The sequence below is a fragment of the Tympanuchus pallidicinctus genome, unplaced genomic scaffold, assembly GCF_026119805.1.
Source record: "Tympanuchus pallidicinctus isolate F22 unplaced genomic scaffold, pur_lepc_1.0 scaffold1, whole genome shotgun sequence".
Lineage (NCBI taxonomy): Eukaryota > Metazoa > Chordata > Aves > Galliformes > Phasianidae > Tympanuchus > Tympanuchus pallidicinctus.
Window position 1 is genome coordinate 48,886,328 of NW_026294618.1, and position 23,139 is coordinate 48,909,466.

Below are 23,139 nucleotides of genomic sequence, written 5' to 3' on the forward strand. Positions count from 1 at the left end.
ACCAAGTGACAGAAAACTGGTAAATAAAATATGAATTAAAGTTCTGCAAAACTATCTAACTGTTCCATAATACCTTAGAACTATATTTTGAACTACAGAACAAAATTTAGGAAACATTTACTCCTTCCTTGTTGTTTGTTCTCTGAGAACATACTATAACATAAAAAATTATTTGAGAAGTTTCAGGAGAATGAATACTAGCACTGTCATTACCAGCATTTACTTTTTTTTCTATAGTTGAATATTATGCACAAGCAAGTATATTAATTTCAGACTGATATGCTCTTATCTCAGCTGAACAGATCAGAATTCAGCCCATGTATGTATAGCTACCAACTAGATAGACAAACATACAGAGCTTCTGCAAGCACATTCTAGATGTCCTAGGCACTGATCAATGATCCAAAAACTGAGTAATTAAATCACTTAGCTACCTGAAGCTGCAGTCATACAGCAGTCTGAGAAAGCAATCTTATCACTGTGAGAGGCATCAGCAAGGAAACAGCTACAGGATAATTCTGGATCTCTTACAACACCTGGATCAGAACACTTCACTCAGAAGCACTTATTTCACTTAACTTTATCTTACACACTCAGAATTTTGAGCTATACGCACAGCAGTTAGAGTTCTTTGCAAGATGCATGCATTTCATGATTGCTCCAGCAGTGCTGTGTTGTTTTTTTTTTTTTTTTCTGATAAAAAGTCAGACTTTCCTAGTGCATTCTCAGTTTCACTTCCTTCTCCTTAAACAAATGAATCAAATCACTGACAAGCTCTTTTTACTCCTTGTTGTTCTTTGTTTGACTTAACGTATTTTAGTTGCTCTGAGGAAATGGACCTTTGGATTTTGTTTCAACCCAGCATAATTCAAAATTAACCTCCACTGGTTTCTTTTGCTTTCCACAAGCTTTAAGCCTGTTGAAGTCAATATGTTCTTTAAAAAGAGACATAGCTGCCTTCTTCCAAGCACTTTTCATGAATGCCACACACTGAAGTTATAGGACTGTCAGATGAACGCTCTTTGAAAGTTTTTGTTCTGAATCTGTAGCAAAGCACAGCAATGGCTCATTTCCAGCAACTGTCTATCATATTCCATTCTGACAGTTATTTTCCAGTTACATATACCACTAGAATCTATAACTTAAACAAGAAGGAAAGAACAAAAAAAGATACTATAAGATTAATGGTCTTTGGAACTATATCACCACAATCCCAGCTTCAGTCATCATAAACAGAAACACATGAACAAAATCAATATATCATGTTGGCCTAGTGACTGAATATGCTTTCCATAAACTTCAGAAGAATAGCAGTAAGCTAACTTAGGCCTCTAAGCACCACCCTGAAAATCAAGCACAGAATATTCAAGAATTTTCTCAGAAATGCCTCTTATGATACAGAACTTCTTCCCCAATTATTTATTCCCATAAAGAGTAAATGCTATTCACTTGAACAAAGAATCATTGCAAACTTGTTTTTGCTAGCATGACTGCACCAGCTGAGATATCTGAGGGATGCACATTTGCCCCATTTTCCAAACAGCTAGTATTAAAACTCTTCCCTGGTTTGCCATCTCTCCGCTTACTAACTGGCTACTTGAATGCACAAGGAATAAGGGTAGGTCTCATTCTTCTTTTTCAGAGGCAGTTTAAAGCACAAAGAGTTACCTGTCATGAAATACCCATAGGTCACCTCCATCATGGGGGAAAGAAAGTGAGAAATGAAGAGTCAGTGAGGATGTCCAATGGCCTAAATCAGTCAAACCTGCACCACAAATTCCTAGGCATCTGAATATTCAAGGTTCAAAGCACGCAAGTTGGCAGAAGGCTTTATCTCCTTTCCCAGCCTGCGCTACCTTTGAAAACATGAACAGTTACATAGTAAATACTGCGCAGTGCACAGTAACATTTTTAACACAGTAAAACACTTCTCAGAAAACACCCTTCATCCACAAAACCTTTGAAGGCTAGCCCTTAAATAAGCCCAAGGAGCCTTCTGGTCAACTGGAAGGCACAGGAGAATTATTTGCCCCTGTGCTTCCTGGGCCAGCCATTCCCCTTTAACAGGTGTCCAATCATCAACTCAGGATATGACATAACAGTTCCTTTATAGAGAGAAAAAGAAAACATAATTAGATTGTATGAGAAATCAGAACGATAGATGGCATCTTTATTCCTAATTAACTCTGCCCATGAACTCACACACAAGGTAAACATACACAAATAATTTTAATCATGGTGACAGAGAATAAAATTCTTGTAAATGTATATTGGTGTCCTGCCTTATACATCTCCCCAGAAATTTTTAACTTGAGTTTGTGATGGCATCTGATGATTCAGCAAGAGTTGGCAATTTAAAAGAACGGAGATTTTCCTGTGGTACAGCAAACCTTGCCACAGTGGAAGTATATCTCTTTTTGATGGGGTATGATGCTTCAGATCTGACTGCTACTATTAGTAATGCAGAAAGAACAAAATTAGTGTGCACATACCTTATTTTCCTTTCACTTGAGTGAGATTAAGCAAACTGGAATTAAACTACATGAAATGTCCATAGAAAATTCTCCATCTTTGCACATGAATACCATGACAGAGAGCCAAGAATACCTGACAGGTACTCAGCTAGAAACTGCAGCTTCAGATAATCATTCTGAATTTACATGCAGTGGCTGACAGTACCAGTATAGCAGGAAGACCACATGAAAAGAAACAACATTTGATTTTCTTTCTTGTTGGATTTAATTCCCAAAGACTTGCAATGTTTCTGCTGTGTTTGATCTAAAGTTTAAAGGTTTCCAGCAGTGACAACTTTTAATACTTTGCATGTACGCAATATAAAGGTTGGACTGTATGCAATATAGAAGTATATGTAGGTCTTATTGGCTGCCCTTCTTGAGAAATGATAGAAGAGATTCATATATATTGTTTCCAGACTTAGCTACCCAGTTCATCATGTACATTCTCCTTGCCCCGGTGCATCTCAGATTGTGGCCTGTTGAGTCCCTCCTCAGACATGGACTATTGTGGAAGGTATCGTTGGAGAGGATCCGCCCCAAGTTTCCACCATTGATAATTGACTAGAAAAGGAAGAGGGAAAACAGCATTTTCAAGAGAGTGCATGCCTTCCTTCATTCTACTTAAAAATAAAATTACCATAGTCTGTAATCGACGCACACAAAAAAAACGACACACACAACAGTTTTCAGTAGTTACTGTAGTGATTTTTTATTTTTTTTACTATCAATGTTAGTTTTCAACATCCTTGTAGTGAATTTTAATAAAAGAAAGATCCTGGGGTAAGGCTCAAATTGCCTTTGGTAAGGTAATGGTTCTGACTTGCTTTTCTCTACAGAGTAGATTGCCTCAAAGCAAATGAAGGAAAATCTTTGGCCTGTTTGCTAAAAAAAAAGGTGTTATGAGAAGACTAAGCTAGTGAAAAACTTTTTTTTAAAAAAAAAAAAAAAAACAAAAAACGGCAGAATTATCTGTGTTAAAACTTAAGGGAAAGCCATAGTTACATATTATTTATAGGAACTTCACAGTGCTGTTTTCACTGGAAATAAATATTGTAAATTTCTTAATGATGTTTTTATCCTGAAGAATCAATGAATAGAGGAAAGAAGGAATGAAAGTAATCACACTGGCACTGTAAATATTTTTAGTTTTCATTGTTCAATTTGTGCTCCCAAATTCATATAAGTAAATACTAGAAATTAATAGATTAATTCCTCTAACACTGAGAGTATTTTCTGCTATGAAGTGGTCATAGGTTAAAATCTGTTAGCTTTTTCATCTGTAGGCATAGATTATCCTACTTGTAAAGAAACATTCCTGAGTTTCTTACATGTGGATCAAGAAGGTTTCTTGTATAAGTCCTCTCAGATGTCACATTTCCAGAAATTAATGAATTATTCTGAGTTATATAAAGGGAAGGAGAAGGAGAGCATATGGTTCCCTTCAAACTTTTCTATTTGGATTCAGAGGAACAAAGACTTGGTGAAGTAAAATGAAACACTGTCATATAAAAAGTCTAAAAACCATTTCAAATACCCATGTAATCATAATCATTTTTTGGTACCCGTGTGGTATACAGACAAAAAATTACTTATTGTCACAAATTAAAGAATATATAGGGACTTTTTTAAAGCTTACTTGCTGTAACTCAAATGTAAGTTCTTTTTTTCTCAGTAAGATTATACTATCTCAAAGAAAATTGACTACTACAATCTAAGGATACCAAGTGAGTACACTGTCTTGGACTTTTTAGGCTGAAAAAGAAGAGATGGAGACACATATATGATAAGCCATGGTTTTCTTTTGTTCCAGGTAACCTTAAGCAACAAGTGATAAAGAAAAACAGAAAATGCTGTCATGGAAAAGTCTAAGCAATATCCTGTTATGAGAACACTGTAGAAACATAGAATGTCTTGGGTTAGAAGGGACCTCAAAGATATCTAATTCTAACCCCCCTGAAACAGACAGGGTTGTCACCCACTAGATCAGACAGTAGATCACACTGCCCAGGGCTCTGCCCAAACTGGCCTTGACTGTAAATTCATATGTATTGAGTCACTGAGCTTTGTGTTACAGAGAACCCAGTGCTGGTGAAAACAGCAACTTTAATAATGTTTTTTGACAGTTTGTCTCTGTTTAATGCCTTAGATTAAAAGAAAAGAAAAACAACATACCACAAACAAAAGCTGAAAAGAAACCAGCCCAAATTCCAGCATGTGGCTCCATAATCAGACCCACATGTTCCTCTTGCAGAGCTGGAACCTTTCTCTCTTCCCTTCAGACATCCGCCACTAACCAGCTCTCTGAGGTGCAATCTGGAGTGTCCAGCAGTTCTGCTTCAGTGTACTCAGGTTTCCCAGTCCATCACCTCATCCTGCAAGTTTCTCTCCAGCTCTAAGCCTTGCTCTGTCAATTCATTCCCAAAAATGTGCATTTTACCATTCCCTATCCTTTGCTAAATGTCTGCTAGTCTGGATGTCAACTTAGAGACATCATCTTCTACTTTCAGATAACTCCCCAAGCCCCTAAACACAGCATCTTCACAAAATATGCCCTGGCCTCTGGCTTACTTGCCTTTTCTCCTTGGTTCCCAGCTGAGACAGTTTTGTTCTTCTTGTTAATGAGGCTTTTGTCTACTCCTGTTTTATCTCTTCTTGCCCTCTTTCCTATATAATATTGTCCCTTTTGCATTTAAACCAGGTAATGTCCTTCTGCAGATTTCCTCATTAGGTCAGTGTAACCACAGTTTCCCCTTCTTGCCATTTGACCTAGCTGGGGAAATACATTTTTGCCTCCAAAATCAAACTTTTAAAGAGGAAATACTTATCCAACATAATTAAGAAAAGTAGAGCACAACAGTGCTAACAGTGCACAGCAGTGCTCTAACAGTGAACGTCTGGGTAGGCTATTGCTTTTTGTTGTTTTTGGTCTCAAACATCCTTTATTCTTGTTTTGCATGTGTCACCAACCGTGTGACCAACCATTCTTGGACCGCTTCTAAGAGGTTTATACTTTCTGCTTTTGTAAAATTTCCTCAAGTTCTCCTGCTGGTACTGACTGGTAACAGCCAAGGCTCTGGCAATGGATTTGGAGACCATGTGTATCTTGGAAGGCTTGAAATTGGTTTCCTCCAGGACTTTCACCATGTTCCAGCCTCTGTTCATCCCATTGCGTCAACTCCTCTCCATCCTTCCTGTGCAGACAAAATGGCCTTGATCTTTGCCATGATGCTGGAAGCAACAAGGCTCTGAGCACAAAAGGCAGAAGCCACATGACAGCAGGACGCAACAAAAGTCTGGGTTCACCTCACCAGGCTCGTGTTTTCTGTCTGTGATACCCATTCAACTCCCAGCAGGGGAAGAGATGCAGCATGGTCAATGACCACATAAATTTAGAGATTTCAGAGTGCTGCATATGTGAACATAAGCAGTGATTTTTACTTCATTAAATGCTTCTTCCCAAATCATATTCTCAATAGTAGCTAAAATACTTTGATAGCATTTTCTATACATGCATGCACAGCAGCAGTCTGCCACCACTGACATACAGTTTAACAAAATTTTCCAAGTGGTAGAGTCTCATCTGATGGGCAATTTCAGCAGTTGCATCTATAGTAAAATCTGATTAGCTATTGAGAATCATCACCTTAGACAAAAGTGGAGCTTCATAATATAGCAATGGTAGAGACTTCTTGGATTGACCAACAGGCCATGCATTACACTTTCATATCATGAGATACTTAGGTTTATTTTTCCACCAGCCACATACCTAAAAAAGACTAAACTTCCCTGCTTTATCTGCAGGTCTCCCTGCATCCGGGCAGAGAAAGAGAGAAGCTGAGAGGAAGAAGCAGTGATGCACATGTAGGTCTAAGGCTGCAGCCTGGACTGGATGAATGTACATCTTCCCTTTTCCTGTTCTGGGGAGTTTCTCAGAATAGAAAGATGCTCTTTGACTCCAGAATGGACTTTTCAGCTAAATGAGCATCTAAAGTTGGCTCTGCTGAGAGGAGTGACACATACCACTGACTGCCAAAACTCCCAAAGAGGACTTTCTCTTCACTGTGGAGACAGTTCACTATCCAGACTTTTTTCAGGAAAAAAAAAAAAAAAAAAAAGAATATTTCTGGGGTGAGAGAAGTGTTTAATGAGTATTCTTAGTGACCAAATCTTCACCACTAACCTCTCTCACTTTGGTTTTAATCTAATAAAAACTGAATAAATAATTAATCTTTGTGTTATCATATGGTTCATAATTGCTAAAGGTCATGAACTACGCACAGCTAAAATGCTTCACTGCAAGGGAAGGGAAAACATCATCACAGATATTTCACAATAAGCTGGAGGATTTTCTTGCTTTTTTTTTTTCCCCCTCTTACTCCAGGTTATTAGAAAATAGGAAACTGTTAAGAGGAACATAGAAGCAGCAGCCAGAACATTCTGTTCACTTGCCTTTATAATCTTTTTCCTGTAATGCTAGTGTGATAATTGATATCAGTTATTTTCATAATTCTGCTTGCAATTTTGTATGTATTGATCAGATTAATTTGGCCTGCATTTAAAAAAAAAAAACAGAACAAACAAACAAAAAACAACCTCTGTATTTTATAAGCTCCAAGGTAGGGAGTCTTCTTTGTCACTAGTGATTTTACAGAATTATGTTCTTCAGTAGTAGGCCAATTAAAAACACTAAAAAAGTAAAGTTCTATCCAGAGAAGATGAATGACAAAACAAAATGAGCAAGTAAAATATACTAATTGATACAGCCACAGAAACACTGAATTACCATTTCCAGTCTGGAACTATGGAGTTGCAGAGTGTTTATTTATGCAGGTATATAATTGCAGCGTTACAAGAATATTCTCAAATTCTGTCCCACATCACATTTGCAAAATAAGCCTTGCAAAGAAGACCTGCAATTATTTCCACAGCCTTCTACAGGATTAACAACTTGCCTAAGTGATATCATTTTATAGCTGTATTATTTTATAGATTCCAGAAATTATAGAATATTAAGCAAATACAACAATGAATACAAAAATGTGTAAAATTAAAGTTGGTGTTGAATGTCTTTCTTTTGCACTTATGCACTGCATTCTATCTTTAATTACAAGAGCATACAGTGGTATATCTGTGTTGTACTCTTTTGCAATTAGCCACACATGGATAATCTATTTCAGTATGCATATTGCTCTGTATATGCCACGCTAGACCGCAAAAGCTATTTATATGAAATGGAAGTATAAACTGCATTTACACAATATGCTATAAATTAAGGATAACAATAAGAAAAGCAGTAAATATCTGCTAGCATATTAGGCCAAAAAAATACTCAAACAAGAGTTGTCTAGATAGAAACTTGTACGCTTTTATTTAAGGTTTTCATGTAATTTAGTTAAACTGATATTAAAAAAGCAACAGTAAAGGTCATTTCAGTTTTCATAAAGCTTATCTGTCTTTGGCTTTTATTAATTAGGAATGTGCTGAAGCCTAAAAAAAGTTTGAACTTACATGAAAGAAAGTTTAGCTCTCACCTTGTTCACTCCTTTATTTCAGAAAGTAAACTTTGCATAATGAGCTTTATAGCCAACTTCCTTATTCCACAAAATAATGTTTACGTTTTTGCTGTATGGTGTGGTATAAACTTGAATACACATATACAGGAAAATACAGGAATACATTTACACATAGAGGGGGGGAAAAAAAACACGCATTTTCTAATTACTGTTCAGTAAAGACAGAGTGAAGAATGCAAAAAGGTATAGGAGAAGCATAGATCCTAAAAAAATTCATTTGATTCGAAAATTGCAGTACAGTTGATAATACAATTTATTTCTTGTAACATGAGTACAAGCTATAATACAACTTGTTAGATCTCTAATAACACCAGATGACTGCAAAACACTACATACTCTGTAATCCACTGTCATTTTCAGCTACCTCAGATTTTAAAGCTGCGTATTGAAATAACAAATTTTGAAATACAATCTTTAGAAATGTACTGAACTACTGACAAAATAAGAGGAAAAGCTTAAACTTATCTAAAATGTGAACAGTTCGTGATAGGTTCCTATATTCGTACCTATCTGCATTTCAAAAATTAATAAATATGCACAGATACATGCATGTCATATATCCATATAAATGGCATGACAGAAGAATTCAAAAGAACGCTGTACAAACTTCCATCTACGTACAAAAAGGGGGAGAAATGTTGTGCAACGTTAAAACCTCCTTTGCTAGCTAGCATTTTTAAAATGAAGAGTTAAGCTTAATTAATCCTTGACTTTTAAAATGTCTTTTGCTGGTAAAACAAAATACTGGCATCATATAACTTCATTTGCTATTCTTTTGAAAACCCAGCTTCCAGTTGAGATTCCCAGTGAGAAAGTAGAAGAAGTATAATAGGCTGATTTAGAAATGGATTCTGATTTATTCCTCTGTTAAGCACTTAAGTACCCTGCCTAAAGCTTTCTCCTACTAGCCTTAGCCCTCCTAGGAAAGCAGAAGAGTGAAATATATTTGCAGGCTAGCACAATCAGAAGATATTGCTCTCCACAACTACCAAAAAAGAGGTTGTGGAGAGGTGGGGCACATTCTGAGACAGAGGAGTTTTAGGTTAGATATTAGGAGGAAGTTTTTCACACAGAGGGTGGTAACACACTGGAACAGGTTGCCCAAGGAGGTTGTGGATGCCCCATCCCTGGAGGCATACAAGGACAAGCTGGACATGGCACTTAGCAGCCTGGTTCGGTGGTTGGCAACCCTGCACATAGCAAGGGGGTTGAAACTAGATGGTCATTATGGTCCTTTTCAACCCAGGCCATTCTATGATGCTAGGATGATTCTCTTCACTCAGGTAACAACAATAGGAGAGGGAATGGCCTCAAGTTGTGCCAGGGGAGGTTCAGTTTGGATTTTAGGATGAATTTCATCTCAGAAAGAGTGATGATGTACTGGAACAGATTGCCCCTTCCCTGGAAGACTACCCTTTCCTTAAGGAAAGGGCAGATGTGGTACTTATAATGTGATTTAGTGGGCAGTATTGGTTGTAGGTGGACAGTTTACCTGGATGATCTTAGAGGTCTTTTCCAACTTTAACGATTCTATGAGTCTATGATATACTTCCTAAGAGTCTTTCTCATTTGCCAAGTACCATGAAGCATTGTCTTAGGAAGAGACCTGTCTGGAGCAAATAAATAGGAAGGGAGAAAAACAAAACAAAGAAAAAAACACCATATGTTCCCAGAGCAAATATATTTGCCTATTAACACTCCCTATTAACACAAGATATTCTTTCAAGCTTTCTACCCATCCAGCTGGAATGCTCTGCAGTCTTTCTTTTGTGACATCCATCTCAGTGAGAACTGAAGCAAATCTGATGTGACACAGCTGAAAATCAAAATTTTAATCAAAGTCTACCATAGAAAGCCTCACTGTAACTCAAAGAGTGAACTGTAATTACAACAGGAGCAGTTTGATATTTAACAAGTCTTTACAGCTTCAGATCTACGCTGCCTGAAGGTCACAGAGCTCTCATTCAGATTCAAATCTGAATCCAGAAATCCCACAAGCTCAGCACTAATAGCACTGAATGCGCAAGTTTTCCTCATGCTTATTTCTGAGATACAAAGTGAATATCTAAATAAGGATCTAGACAGAAATCTCTGCCTATGGCTACAGAACAGCCAAATAAATAAAGGTACTGCAATTGCAAAGAGGTCAGATTTAAAACGTGAAAATTATATGCAAAATGATTTTTAAAATGCTGGTTAGGTTTCTTTCATATTAGATCTCACAGCTGAAATAGAAAAGGAAAAACTGATGAAATTATTAGCAACATTCCTTCCTTATATGCCAATTAGAGAAACAAAGAAGGTGCTTTTTAAACTAAGGGATACTGTTGCCTAGCAGACGAGGAATAGAAACAGTTTTTATTTGTGTTCATAAAAATATCTCATTATAGAGTTATCAACCCTAGTGCCCTCGTCAAATTTGGATAACTGTGATATCTGTATTCCTGAAGTGTTGTTTCCTTCACAGTAGTACAATGGAATATGTATCCTAAAATGCTGCACAGTGTTGTTCTTAAACATCTCTTCATCAGTTCCTTCACTTTAATGATGCATAGGTTACAGTTAAAAATGTTAATAGATATTAATATTATAAGAGCATTTTTTTATAAACTGTCATCCAGTCATTTCCCCGCAGCACCAAAACCTATGATAAAAGTTGCCAGATTTGATCTCTGAGGAAGGGGTTGGGGATCATTTGCATTCATCTGCAGCAAGTCCCACCCTCAAGCTCTGACAAATCTGCTCATGAAAATCCAACACAAGGTTGCCACTAGAATTTTCCAAATATCTCGTGATTCTTTCTAGATAACAATCACAATATTTTATATATATATATATATATATGATATAGCCTAATTTGTACTACAGGACTTGGTGTTCAAGATAGACCAGAAGCTATTGACTACATTTCCTTTATTTTAACCTTTGATAGCAGTGGTGTAAGTGCGACATTTCCCACTGCACTATGAACAAATTTTTATTGGTGCTGTTTTTAGAGAACACAGTCTCAAAAAAGTTCATGGCACGGGCAAACAGCCTGTGCTGCTGATTTCAGCCTTGCTGCCACCCACAGAGCTTCGAAGATTACTTCGAAGGTTACATTACCAGGAAAGCAAGAATAACTGAGAAGGTTGCACATTCAAATATCTGCCAGATTCAAAACCAACCACTGACTCTGATAAGCATTCAGTACACATTTTATTGTTTGCATTGTATTTTCCTTCTGCTGCACTGTTGAGGGATAATTGTGTTTGTATTTGTCCTAATGATGTGATTATGTGTTGCATTTGCCCTTTTCATGTGATGCTGAAGGAGCTAATAGCATCCCCTTGGGATTATACAAAAAAGCAAGCAAATCCCAAGCCAATGTGGCTACTTCTCTGAGAACGATACATGAAAGAAGTGTAGAAAAATGAAAAAGGCTGAGCATCCTGTTGCAACCAGCGGAAATAACTGGATTTTATGCATGTGGGATCTGGTCGGGAGAGCTTTGGACAGTGGAAAGATTTGGATTTTTCCTACATTTTTTAAAAAATTAGTTTAGATGCTTATTTAGCAGCAATATTTTGAATAACAAAAGTTCTCTAATAGCTGTATCTCCAAATCCTAACAGTTTTTTATGGATTTTCTCATCTGAGAAAGCATTGTATAAAAATCAATACTCTTTCTCAGCTTAGGAGTCTTAAGATCAAATCAAAATCTGCATTAAATAGTATTGACTTGATTCTCCATTTTCTTTCCCATATCAGGTGAATTGGAATCTATATTTTTATAACAAAGGAAAATATAAGTGCCAATTAAAAGGATTTTCTTTGGCTTGCCTTCACATCGAGGCAATACTGCATAACTGAACGGCTTCACAATTGAGGGTTTTGAGTTTTTTTAAATTAACAGCTATTCTATTTTTTTATTTTTTCAAGTGAACGGAAATTGACCTTCATTGTCTCTTTAGTCAGTCCAGCTCAGAATCAAAGAGCAAGTTAATTATAACCATTTAAAACTTAACAGTTGAAGCCTTTTGATGTGATATCACATTCATTTCTAATTAACTGTACATATGTCTTGCTGGTTTATCCAATAACTCTTGAAATGTGTCAGCATAAAACATTAATAAAAGCACGAACACTTCAGGATGAAGATTAGACAATCTTTATATAAGAAAAAACAGAAAGTGACAGGGAACAAAACTGACTATAGGACAAAATCCCTGTCTAACTGCTTTCCCTAATGTTCTTTTGTACACAGCTTCTGCTGCATAGAGACTCAGTGTCCTTAGCTTTTTTAGTTTTACAGGTAAGAACAAAATGCAAGTAGCCTTATGTTTCCGATTTTCCAGTGACCTACTGTGTAATGTTTCAATTTTGTCAAGCATAAACATTTTCCTTCTGTGACTGTTTATGTCCCCTGTCTTGGAACCTGGTCATCAGAAGCAGTGAAAGCCACGCCAGTGTCCCACTAGAACAATAGTGGTCAAGAAGACTCTGTCCCCACACATAGTGATTGCACAGACTGTCCTCTCACCATGAAACTCTTCTCTCCAGTGACAAGATTCACTCGGCATAGACTTTGAGTTGGGTTGTGGACTTTACAATAAGAACCAAGCAAGGTACAGCAGAATTTGGGATCTTAATTATATTTTTTTCTGGCAAAGAAGCCTCACTGTTTCTTAGTTCATAGTTATTATCGTCACTATTCTTGCTTAACATCCTTTCTCCTCCAGACAGTTAATCTCACAAAAAGACTTTAGAACATAGTCCTAAACATAATTTGCATTCCATATGGCTCTGAAGGTGGCAATGACACAAATAGCAGGACTCAGAAAAAGAACCAAAGTCACAGTGTGTCTGCTTTCTTCAGAGCTGCTTTTATCATCCAGCAGATAAATTTGTGCTGTGTTTTGGAGTTTTGTTTTGTTTTCTTTCATTTTGTTTTGTTTTTATATCTGGTGTGGAAAGGAGAGGAGCTAGTTGATTTTCCACTCTGATTCTTCAGCTTTGTACCTTGTGTCAGATTAGGTGACCAACAAACTGAGCACTCTCCTCAGAGCTCTGTGCGCTGGACACACCTGTCTATGGCAGAGGAATACAAGACAGAGTGCAGTCTCTCTGTTCAGAGTAGACAAAATCCAATAATGGTCTCTTGGCCAACAGTGGTAACCATAAATCAGGTTAAGAATGATTGCTGCATAGGGAAATATAGAAACCAAAAACAAATGGCTGGAAACCCTTTTGGAAGAGTGGATGAAAACCTGAGGAAGGATGTTGGAAAGACCAAGCCATGAAAAGCAGGAGAAGAAACTGTGTGGCTTTGTTTCTTGTGGTTGTTTTTTTCTTCTTTTTCTTTTTCTTTTTTTTTTTTTTTTTTTTTTTGTTTGTTTGTTTGCTTGCTTTTTAAATTATAATTTAAATGTTATTTGGATATTACTGAATGAGAAAAGTTTACAAAACTTAGCCCTGAAGAAGATCCAGGAAAACTGAAAAAAATTGTGAATCTGCATTATTTCAAGGGACATACTTTATTATGAGCTATATTGTTACTTTGGGAAGGAAGAAATTGAGTTACTTACTGGATAAATAGAGGAGTCAGGAAAAAAGGGCTTTCTGTGTTTCATTTATCAATAATTCATTGTACTCAGTAGATAGGTACTGCATTTTGTTTTCAATTCACTAGATTTCTTGCCCACTGAAAATTGTAACCAGTAAGCTTATTCTTGCCAAAGTCTGGGAAGAATCAGACAGAAGGACTTCTGTTGCATAATTCTGTATCCAGTTAGACTTAAAATAAAAGTTTATAATTGACCACAGAAATTAGTTTTGTCCTCATAAAATCTTTCCAAAAAATACTGAAAGGAAATTATGTTGCTGAGAATATATTGTATTCAAATGTTTTTGTTTAGCTTCTCATCACAGCCAGCTAGCTGTCATGAAAATACTTTTATATTTACAACGTTTCTCAACATGAATGATCCCAAAAAGTTTCTGGTGTTTTCATTTGTTGTTTTTGTTTGTTTGTTTTTTTCAAATGGGAAAATATTCAGTACTAAAATGCAGCCCCTTTGGATAGAAGTAGGCAAACAACTGAACAGATGGGATTTGAAAAGGCCATGCAACTATAAAATGAAGTAAATTATGGCAAGCGTTTATAAAACAAAGCCATGTACCATAAAAGAGTGACCAGAAAAAAATTAGTATCCATAAACTGTTTCTATTTTAAGGGTCTCCACTGACTGTGTTGTGCACAGTGAAGCAAAACTTAACTGATACTAACCTGAGAAACTATAAGATTTTGGTGTAGGGCTCTGGGATACATGAAACTAAATTTATCAGCTTTAAGGTCTCATTGCCTTTGGCCTAATCAGATGTAAGTTGAACTTGGGAAAAAGTCAAATGTTGTTCTCCAACTTGTACTACTTGTAGTGCAAGAAATTGCTATAATTTAGCAGCACATTGGCCATTTCCTCTGTGTAGCTGTACTAGGTATCTGGCAAATGCATGGCATAATTTAGCATTCACAGATCTAAGCAAGCACACTAATGACTCAGTCTGCTGTACTTTGAGATTCTTTCCACACTTTCAGCTCCAACAACAGCAGCCAAAATACTTACTCTTCATGTATGCTAGCTTAATTTTGCTCTTGCCTCCATGGATTTAAGTAGCCACTGGGAGTGGTCTTCTCAACACGAGTAGGAAAGCAGTTCCTACGATTTACAACATTCAGGTTTAGCCCAGTCAGCCTTAAGGACTGGCATCAATCAACCGTGAAATGTGATGGATGTTAACTGGGAAGTAAAAGCTGAAAAACTAAACTAAAAACTAAAACCCTGTAAACACTGTGTGAAATCTCATTCAGGGCATCACAACCAAAACCAAGCAGAGGCCATCAGCTTGCATGATCAGGAACTTGCTGCACAAAAATAAATTCTACACAGAAATTGAGCAACTATGCATTATGAAAACTTGAAAGATCAAGATGACAGAACTGAACATTCAAAACAAAAAAAAGTTGTATTGGAAAGGAGTTATACAGACTGTCTTAATATTTAATGAATGTGAGATCTCCAGTCTACGCAAAAATTGCTATGGGATGCTCTCTTAAAACTCGTAGTCTTTTCAAGCCAATAAAAGACAAAGCTGGGAAAGGAAGTCTGGGGTCCAAACATCTGCTATTGCACCCTGTCATATAATTCTTCTCAGAAATGCAATCTGAAGCATTGTGGTTTGTGGTCTGCGTTACTTGCACTACCCGGTTATTCCAGAGCAACAGGCTCATACAGTTGGAAGCCTGCTTCTCAATTCCTACTTAGGCTAAATGTAGTTGTGGCCTATCAACACGTACTTGTTTCTGCAGAAACTTTATCACTTATCTTACACATTTTTCTCCCTTTTTAATATTTACTGCCATGGTGCCCTTATGGGCAACACAAACATCGTCTCTTATCCTTTCTCTTCTTGAGCTAAGTGTTGTTAACTTTTTGTCTTTGAACAAAGGTACAAAATGGGTCACAACGTATTCTTGAAGACAAAAAAAAAAAAAAAAAAAAAAAAAAAAAAAAAAAAAAAAAAAAAAAAAAAAAACCCACAACACTTCAAAACTGAATGGAAAACCAAGTCACATAAGTCCATCAGAGACTAATACATTATATTGGGTGTAAGTGACAAGGTTTTACTAGTGGCATGGCCACAGCACTGTTCTCTCTGAGATGAGGCCAGGGCCTGCCTGTCTGGCACGTACTGGCCTCCATCTGGTCCACCAGATGTCTCCAATGGACCCACTGCAAGACACAGCTGAGCCCAGACAGCTGGTGATACCTCTGAAAAGATATATTTAGGAAAGGGCAGAAATCACTGGAAAAGGATGACAGAATGCAGAAACAGATGGAGAACCAGAAGATGAGGAGAGAATTAAGGCAAACAGCAATTGCAGCACCTGGGTCAGGAGAAGAGGAGATAGGTGCTCCACAGCTCCACTCCTGAAGGAAATGAAGCCTGTAGAAGACCAACATCTAAATGCAGCAAAAATGTGAAAAGGAAGGAGTGGCAGAGAGAATCTGCTCTGTCTTGACTGCAATTGCTTCATGTGCTGCTTGCTGCCTCACTGAAATTATAACAGAGGGAAGGAGAGGAGTCTTGCCAGGAGTGAAGCTGGTCTCGGGAATGGACTGGTGTTATAAGTGTTTCTTTTTTTGTGTGTGTTTCCTAACACTCCCAGTACTTAAAATATTTATATTAATTGGTAAAGAATTTCCTTGATTGTATGTCAACCCTCAGTCTCCTCATTCTCTCATTCTTGATATTTTCTTCCTTGTGTGCTGCTGCCAGGGCAACGTGCAAGCAGCTGTGGGTGCTTGACTGTGTGCTGAGGTCAACCCACCAGATGTACAATCAGGATGCATTTCTGAGGTAAAACAAATTTCTCAAATTCAGTCAGAAAATCCAGTTTTAATTTCTAAGCATTTCAACTTCAGATTCTTGCTTATACCTGCCTCTAAAGAGCCTGAAGAGAATAGTAAAGTAAAATAAAAGCAGAGGATTCCCAGCAAGAAGGATTTATTAAAGTTTCTATTTTGGTCACTGAACACTATATGCAGATGAAGAGAGACTCCTTACCTGAAAGTATATAAATAGCAGTGGAAACAAATGAAAGGTCAGAAAACAGAAGACTGTGAAAGTAATATTTCTTTCACAAAATTGTAAGTAGAAAATGTCAAGGCTAGAAATTCTTCTCAGGAATGACTCCCAATGAAGTGTGTATCAGATCAAAGACACCACAGATCAAAAAGATCTGGTAGATAAGACAAGAAAAAGCAAAGCTTGCAATCCTCAGAATAAGAAAGTGGGAGAAAAAGATGTGTGGGGGAGAATAGCCTCCAAATAATGTTCATATGTTAGATGTTTTCAGATCTTTTAGATTTGCTTGGTTTTGCAGAGCTCATTCTGAGATGCCATACTGAGCAGTCTGCTGCAGTATTTTATTGGATCTCTGAAAACTCCTGAAGGAGTTGGGAGACATCAGAAGCTTAGAAAATAAATAATGGTGCATGAAGAGTGAAGACAACTTTAACTCTGTTTCAGAAATCCGGCAAAAATTGATAATAATTCAGTATCTAGAAGAAAAGCAGAGGAATATATAAAGAACACATTGTTTCAGCCCATTCTAATCTCCTTTTGGGGCAATGTAATATCTGTTTTTAGCAAAACCTATGTTCCGTACTTGTTGCTATTAAACATAATTTGATTAAATGTCTAAGGGATGGAAGAGCACTGACAGATAGCCATATCTATATTTTCTAGTGAGACACTGTGAGAATAGAAAGATGTACTGACTGAAGTTCTGTAAGGGATGCAGTAGGTTCAGTATTTACATCAGGCACCTCAGTGATGGAATATGGAGCACACTTACTACAAATACCAGTTACTCAAAGCTAGAAAGGATTGCAGTCATGTTAGAAGACAAAATACCAATTAAAAGTGATCAAATGCAAAAAGTAATTTATTCTTTATAAAGAATCACAGGCTAAACACAAGTTAGCAACATCATGCTGTTGCAATAATTAATAACAACAACAACAAAAAAGGCAACACGCTAGACTTCTAACTAGGATCACAAACTGTAAGATTTATAAGGGCTCCTTCTGTTCTGTTCAACATCAGTGAAGATCCCTGGTATAAAGTGCAGCTCTCAACCATAATTCAAGGAAGATGCAAAACAACAAGGCAATGTGGAGCAGAACAATAAGAACAATGAAAGGGTTAGAAAAGACCCTTGGCTAGGGAAGATAGACAAAATTAGAAGAGAAACTGGAATAAACGGGAAAGTATTATTTTATTCTCTAGTGTCATTTTAGATGTTCTAATGAATCCCACTTGGTCTCATGGATGCTATTGCCTTTTCAGGATAACATCCTTTAGAATTGTTCCATACTCACCAAGCCTCCAGAGATAGAACAGAGCACCTAATACATCAGTAGGCTCCTTTAACAGTAGTCTCCTATGTGAGAGAAGAAGACTGATGTAAATTAAGCTGTGGGCAAGAGACCTCAAGGCTAAGTTACTACTGGGCAGCATGCTTTCTCCCTAAGCTCCACTCACTTTTGGAAATGACTCATTTCATCAAAAAGCCTCATGTCTGAAATAAATTAGATGACATGAACTCTAGAAATGTTTATTTTCTTCCACTCTCCACGAGGAGAGAGGACTAAGGCAAGTGTAGATGTGTCTATTGTAAACACCTAAAATTATATGAGATGCATTTTCCTCCATTGTACAAATATTAACTCCCAGGTCACTAAGTATTTTCCCTCCATCACAAATAATGGTTCTTGATGTAAGAAGCACAGATTGAAGTTCTATGACCAACTCCAAAAAGGTCAGACTATAAATCCCATTTGTTCTTATAACCTACTCTTTATAAGCTACACCTATCTTCCAGTACAGTATTCCAAGAAACTTCTTGAACTATGATATGAATCGCCATTACACAATAAAGAAGTAATAAATAATAAAAATAGCATGCCTGCTGTGAAGGCAATATAATTTATCAAAACAAAAGGAAGGAAAATTTTACCTGGTTATTCATTCAACAGAGAAGGCAACAACTGCACTTTGATATGGTTACACCTGGTATTTTATCTGTACATTGTGTTTTAAGTCTCACTGTGAAAAACATTCAAGAAGATAAAATGAAGACCATATTTCAGTAAAAAACAAAATGCTCTCTGTCTCTAAAAATGGAGAAATTCATCCACAGTAATTGGCTATCCACCTAGCAGGAAATAATTTGAAGTATTTCCAATTTGTACGTTTCAGCTTCATCTTTGTTTTGAGGAAGGAAGAAGAATATAGAAAAGAAAGCAAACCATTTTATCCCTGCAGAAATTTGGTTTCAGCTTCTTCATATCTCTTATTTGCTTTATTTCAGATTATGTACACAAGGAAGAACAGTGAGACCATTGCTTTGACTTTTTTCTCATCTTCCTGTGATAAAAAATATTTCATTTTATTTTATTTCCTGTGAGAAAATAAAACTGGTAAACCCTGTAAACATAAACATAAACTACTGGCAAGGACTTCTTCAGAGATGTAAATTACTAAAGTAGTCTATATAAAAATCTAATTGTCTGTGATCCTTGTTTATGTTAGCAAAAAGGTGATAAAATAATCACCTTTATTTTCAGGAGACTTTCTCTGCCAAGCATTTCTGGAATGTACTGCACTATGACTTGCACTGAGTGAAGAAGCTATGTATGTCTGCAAGCTACCAAATGGCTTTGTCCTCTACCCTTTGATTCTTTGAGTTTTTAGTAGGCTTACTTATGGAGAAAATAAATAGCTACTTACGTTTCTGCTGCTTCAGTTTCTGGCATGTTAAATGGTGAAGTTTATAACATTTTTATGATCCTTGCAGCATAAATACAAGGAGAGGATACAAGCAGAGAAGTTCAGTGAAACAGAATGGATTATGCAAGCAAACTCCTTACAGTTGTGCAGTAAAAATTATAGGATCTTCTAGCTTTTCAGAACCTAACTTGCACTTTGCGTTTCCACTCTACATGAGCTGATTCAACACCATGCATTATGCAATGTGGTATTCAAAGATACGTTGTGCCTAAATCAGAAAATAGATGAAATATTCACACTAGTGTTTACAAAGGTTATAACATTTTATGGAAAAATTCACGTACAAAAAACTATGCATACTAGTTTCTGTCCTTTATTTATGTCTCTTGGATATCTTTGGTCTGAGCAAGGTCTCAAACTAGGTACTACTTTCAATATTCTGACTGTACATAGCTCAGCGTGAAACTGTATAATAGGCAATGATAATTTAAATAAAACTGATTTAACTCCTGTGGATTCTCTCAAACCCACCTGCTCTTGTCTCCAAGGAGTCTGACCAGGGTCACTTTGGTGGCAAGGGGGACAAGGGACACAGGCTATTGAGTATTCATCACATCACTTGTCATAGACTGGTGACCACATGCTGTTTTTCTGCTGTGCTTTTTTTATTCTTCAGGGTTTTACAGGAATGGCAGCATTTTCTTTCCCACTGTATAACTCTGTAAATTGTCAAGTAACAGTGCTGATTTTCTCATTGTTCTTTTGACTCCTTTTCTGCATATAGCTTGTCCTTTATCTTAGCCTGTCCTTTGTTTACCTGGTCCAGATGTCATGAGATGGAATTAAATGTGCTGTGATCTTTGCCAGCTGGTAATCTGGGAGCCATCAACGCAGGAAATTCTTTTCCCTTTTTCTTTTCAGTTGTCATTTTAGTTTTCTAGTACTTTTACATCTAGACACTTACACAAGTCTTAACATCTTATTAGAAATCTCTACATTGATATAATGCTGTAAACCGTTAGAAAAAGATAATAATAAGCAATCTCATTAGCACCTTCCCTATTTATGCATAAAACAACAGACCAAAACCCTTTCCTCATTTGAATGCATAATTCAAATAATACACAATAGTCATATATATACACACAGACAGAGAAAGAGAGAATGACAGGGTCAAAATAAGAGTTAAAGTTCACATCCATTTCATATATGGAAATTCTTCTGACATTACATAGAAGGCATAGAAGTGCTTATTCTGAACGTTTCAACACAATCACTTATTGTATAGTAATTCCTACTCCAGGACTAAAAAAAAAATAATAATAAAAAAGAAGCAATTAAGATTTTCATCATAACACCCACTACCACTAGTTGTAATGAAACCAGATGTAAGATGAACTCCATCACTTGCTTGATACAACAAAGCAGCATAAGGCATACACATCCAACAAATTCAGGATACATTGGCTAATTTTACTATTTCTAGCTCTCTGCTACAGAAAATGCAATGAGCATAGTCTTGAACAGTGCATTTTCTTCCTGTGGCTGATAATTTATCACATCTCACGGTGGTCAAGTGGATTAGAAGTTTCCTTCATCCTACGCATTAGATCAATAGCCATTTTCAAAGACAACAGATCAATGATGGACAAATGCTCTACTGTAAAGTAAGAAATCTTATGAGGGTTTGTCTTGTCTTCTATTCATCCCTTCTGAATGAACATCTGTTTGGCTCCTATGGCTTACTTATAATGCTTGTAACACTTCAGTGTCTAAAAATCTTCACAGGTTGTGATTTGAGGGAAAGATTTTTTTTTTTTTAAGTACAATTATTTTTCAAGCAGTGATATATTTGAGATAATTATGAAACACATTTCATAAGGCCAAAGGTGGGGGGGGTTCAAAACAGCCCATACTGTCTTTCAGTGGGCACCCATTGCCTTAGATTCTCTGGAAAATCCCAGCCTAAAGTATCCCAAGAACTTCTTCTTTCTTTATGCATCAATTTATTTTCTGTAAAGGGATAAGCAGAATGATAAGGGATGTCAGAAATTATTTTTGCAAGTTTTGACTAATTATCTGTCATACAGAAATAAATCATAAGGTAAACAATTTTATCAAGTAATCTCACTATGGGAGGGAAGGGGAGGTGACGCAAGGCAAGGAGAGGAGAGGAGGAATTATACTCAAATATAGTAGGCAGTCAACTACAGAATATGAAGTTATAGACAGGCTGTTTGCAGTGAGTACAACCATGAGGTTGCGAATGCTCTCAGTGTATATAAAAAGAAGCAAAGGGTTTATGTAACAAAGTAGATTCAGCTGAGACATTAAGGAGATGAGAAAAAAAAGTCATAACACAGTGAAACACAGAAATTAGTTGCCAGGGGAACCTATGCATTTCCTATCATCCAAAGTCCATCAGGTATGACACAGATGCATGCCACACACCTTAAGGAAAAATCATCTTGATGAATGGAGATAGTCTGTATCCTCTCATGATATTTCCTGCCTCCTCATTCTTTCTACTAAAATACTAAAACAGAACTAGAGAAAGTGCTACATATGGCATCAGTGGAGAAGAAAATGTGGCAATTCTGAGAAAGTAAGGGAAATGGTCTGCTGAGTTATATGGCATCCTCTATCATAAAAACCTACTGGTGTGTTACAAGCATGTATATCCTAGCAGAAAGGAGAAAGAGTATTATCATGTAAACAAACTTATTTCCCCTCAGAGTAAAGGAGAAAAAGTCCAAGCAAGTCTAGCACCACCATAAACTGCCATCTCCACCGTAATTTGAAGTCTAAGAAAAAAGGATCCAAATGCTGAAAAAGCCTCACAGATCCTAGCATCCATGGTCATGGCATAGCTTGCAATACTTGATGTAGCTATGTATAATCTCGATCACTTAGATTATTAAAATTGTAGTGTTCACCATTGTGTACACCCATACACTGGAACAGGCTGCCCAGGGATGTGGTGGAGTCTCTTTCTCTGGAGATGTTCAAGACCTGCCTGGATGCCTACCTGTGCGACCTGCTGTAGGGAACCTGCTTTGGCAGGGGGGTTGGACTCGATGATCTCTGGAGGTCCCTTCCAACCCCTACAATTCTGTGATTCTGTGATATGTACCTGGAATGCCCTGAGGTGGATGAGGGATACAGGTTACCCTTTGTAAAATACTATGAGCAAAACAGGAAGTCAAAGGAATAGAGGAAACACAGGCATTAAAAAATTCTTATATTTTTAATCTAAGATTTAAACTTTATTTCAAACCTGTCCTGGTAGTAAAATTTGAATCAGGAACAGGTACATGGTCTTCAAACACACTCTTTGTACTCCTTATTCTTCATATAGATGAGTATCTCTGGTTACTTGAAACGACAGCTGGCATTCAAGTGGAAGGAAAGAGTTTCTTTTTTCACTGTTACCTCATTGTATACACAAAAACGTTGTTCTTAGATATGATGTGACTTGACATAAAGTGAGGCAACAGTAAAAAGAATTTTTAGAGGTTTCTTTCAGCTTGGGTGATTTCTGTCAATTTACACAACCACTACAAACCAAAATGTTTTATGAAAAATTAGCAGGTTAATTATCCATAAGCAGTGAGTAATTACCTATGTGGTTAATTCACCACATTGAAACATGTGCTGATTGCATGTCTGTGTTGTCTTACAAATTAAAGGAGAAACCCTGCAAGGCACTGCCTG

General features: G+C 36.8%; 1 long non-coding RNA gene across 1 annotated transcript in view; it reads right to left on the reverse strand.

The window, feature by feature from the left end:
• Positions 1–15,609: 15,609 nt before the first annotated feature.
• Positions 15,610–23,139, reverse strand: part of LOC128078164 (uncharacterized) — a 231,379-nt gene continuing 223,849 nt past the window's right edge. The window contains exon 2 of the long non-coding RNA XR_008205338.1: positions 15,610–15,672. This is a non-coding gene — a long non-coding RNA (uncharacterized LOC128078164). The remainder of the gene's footprint in view (positions 15,673–23,139) is intronic.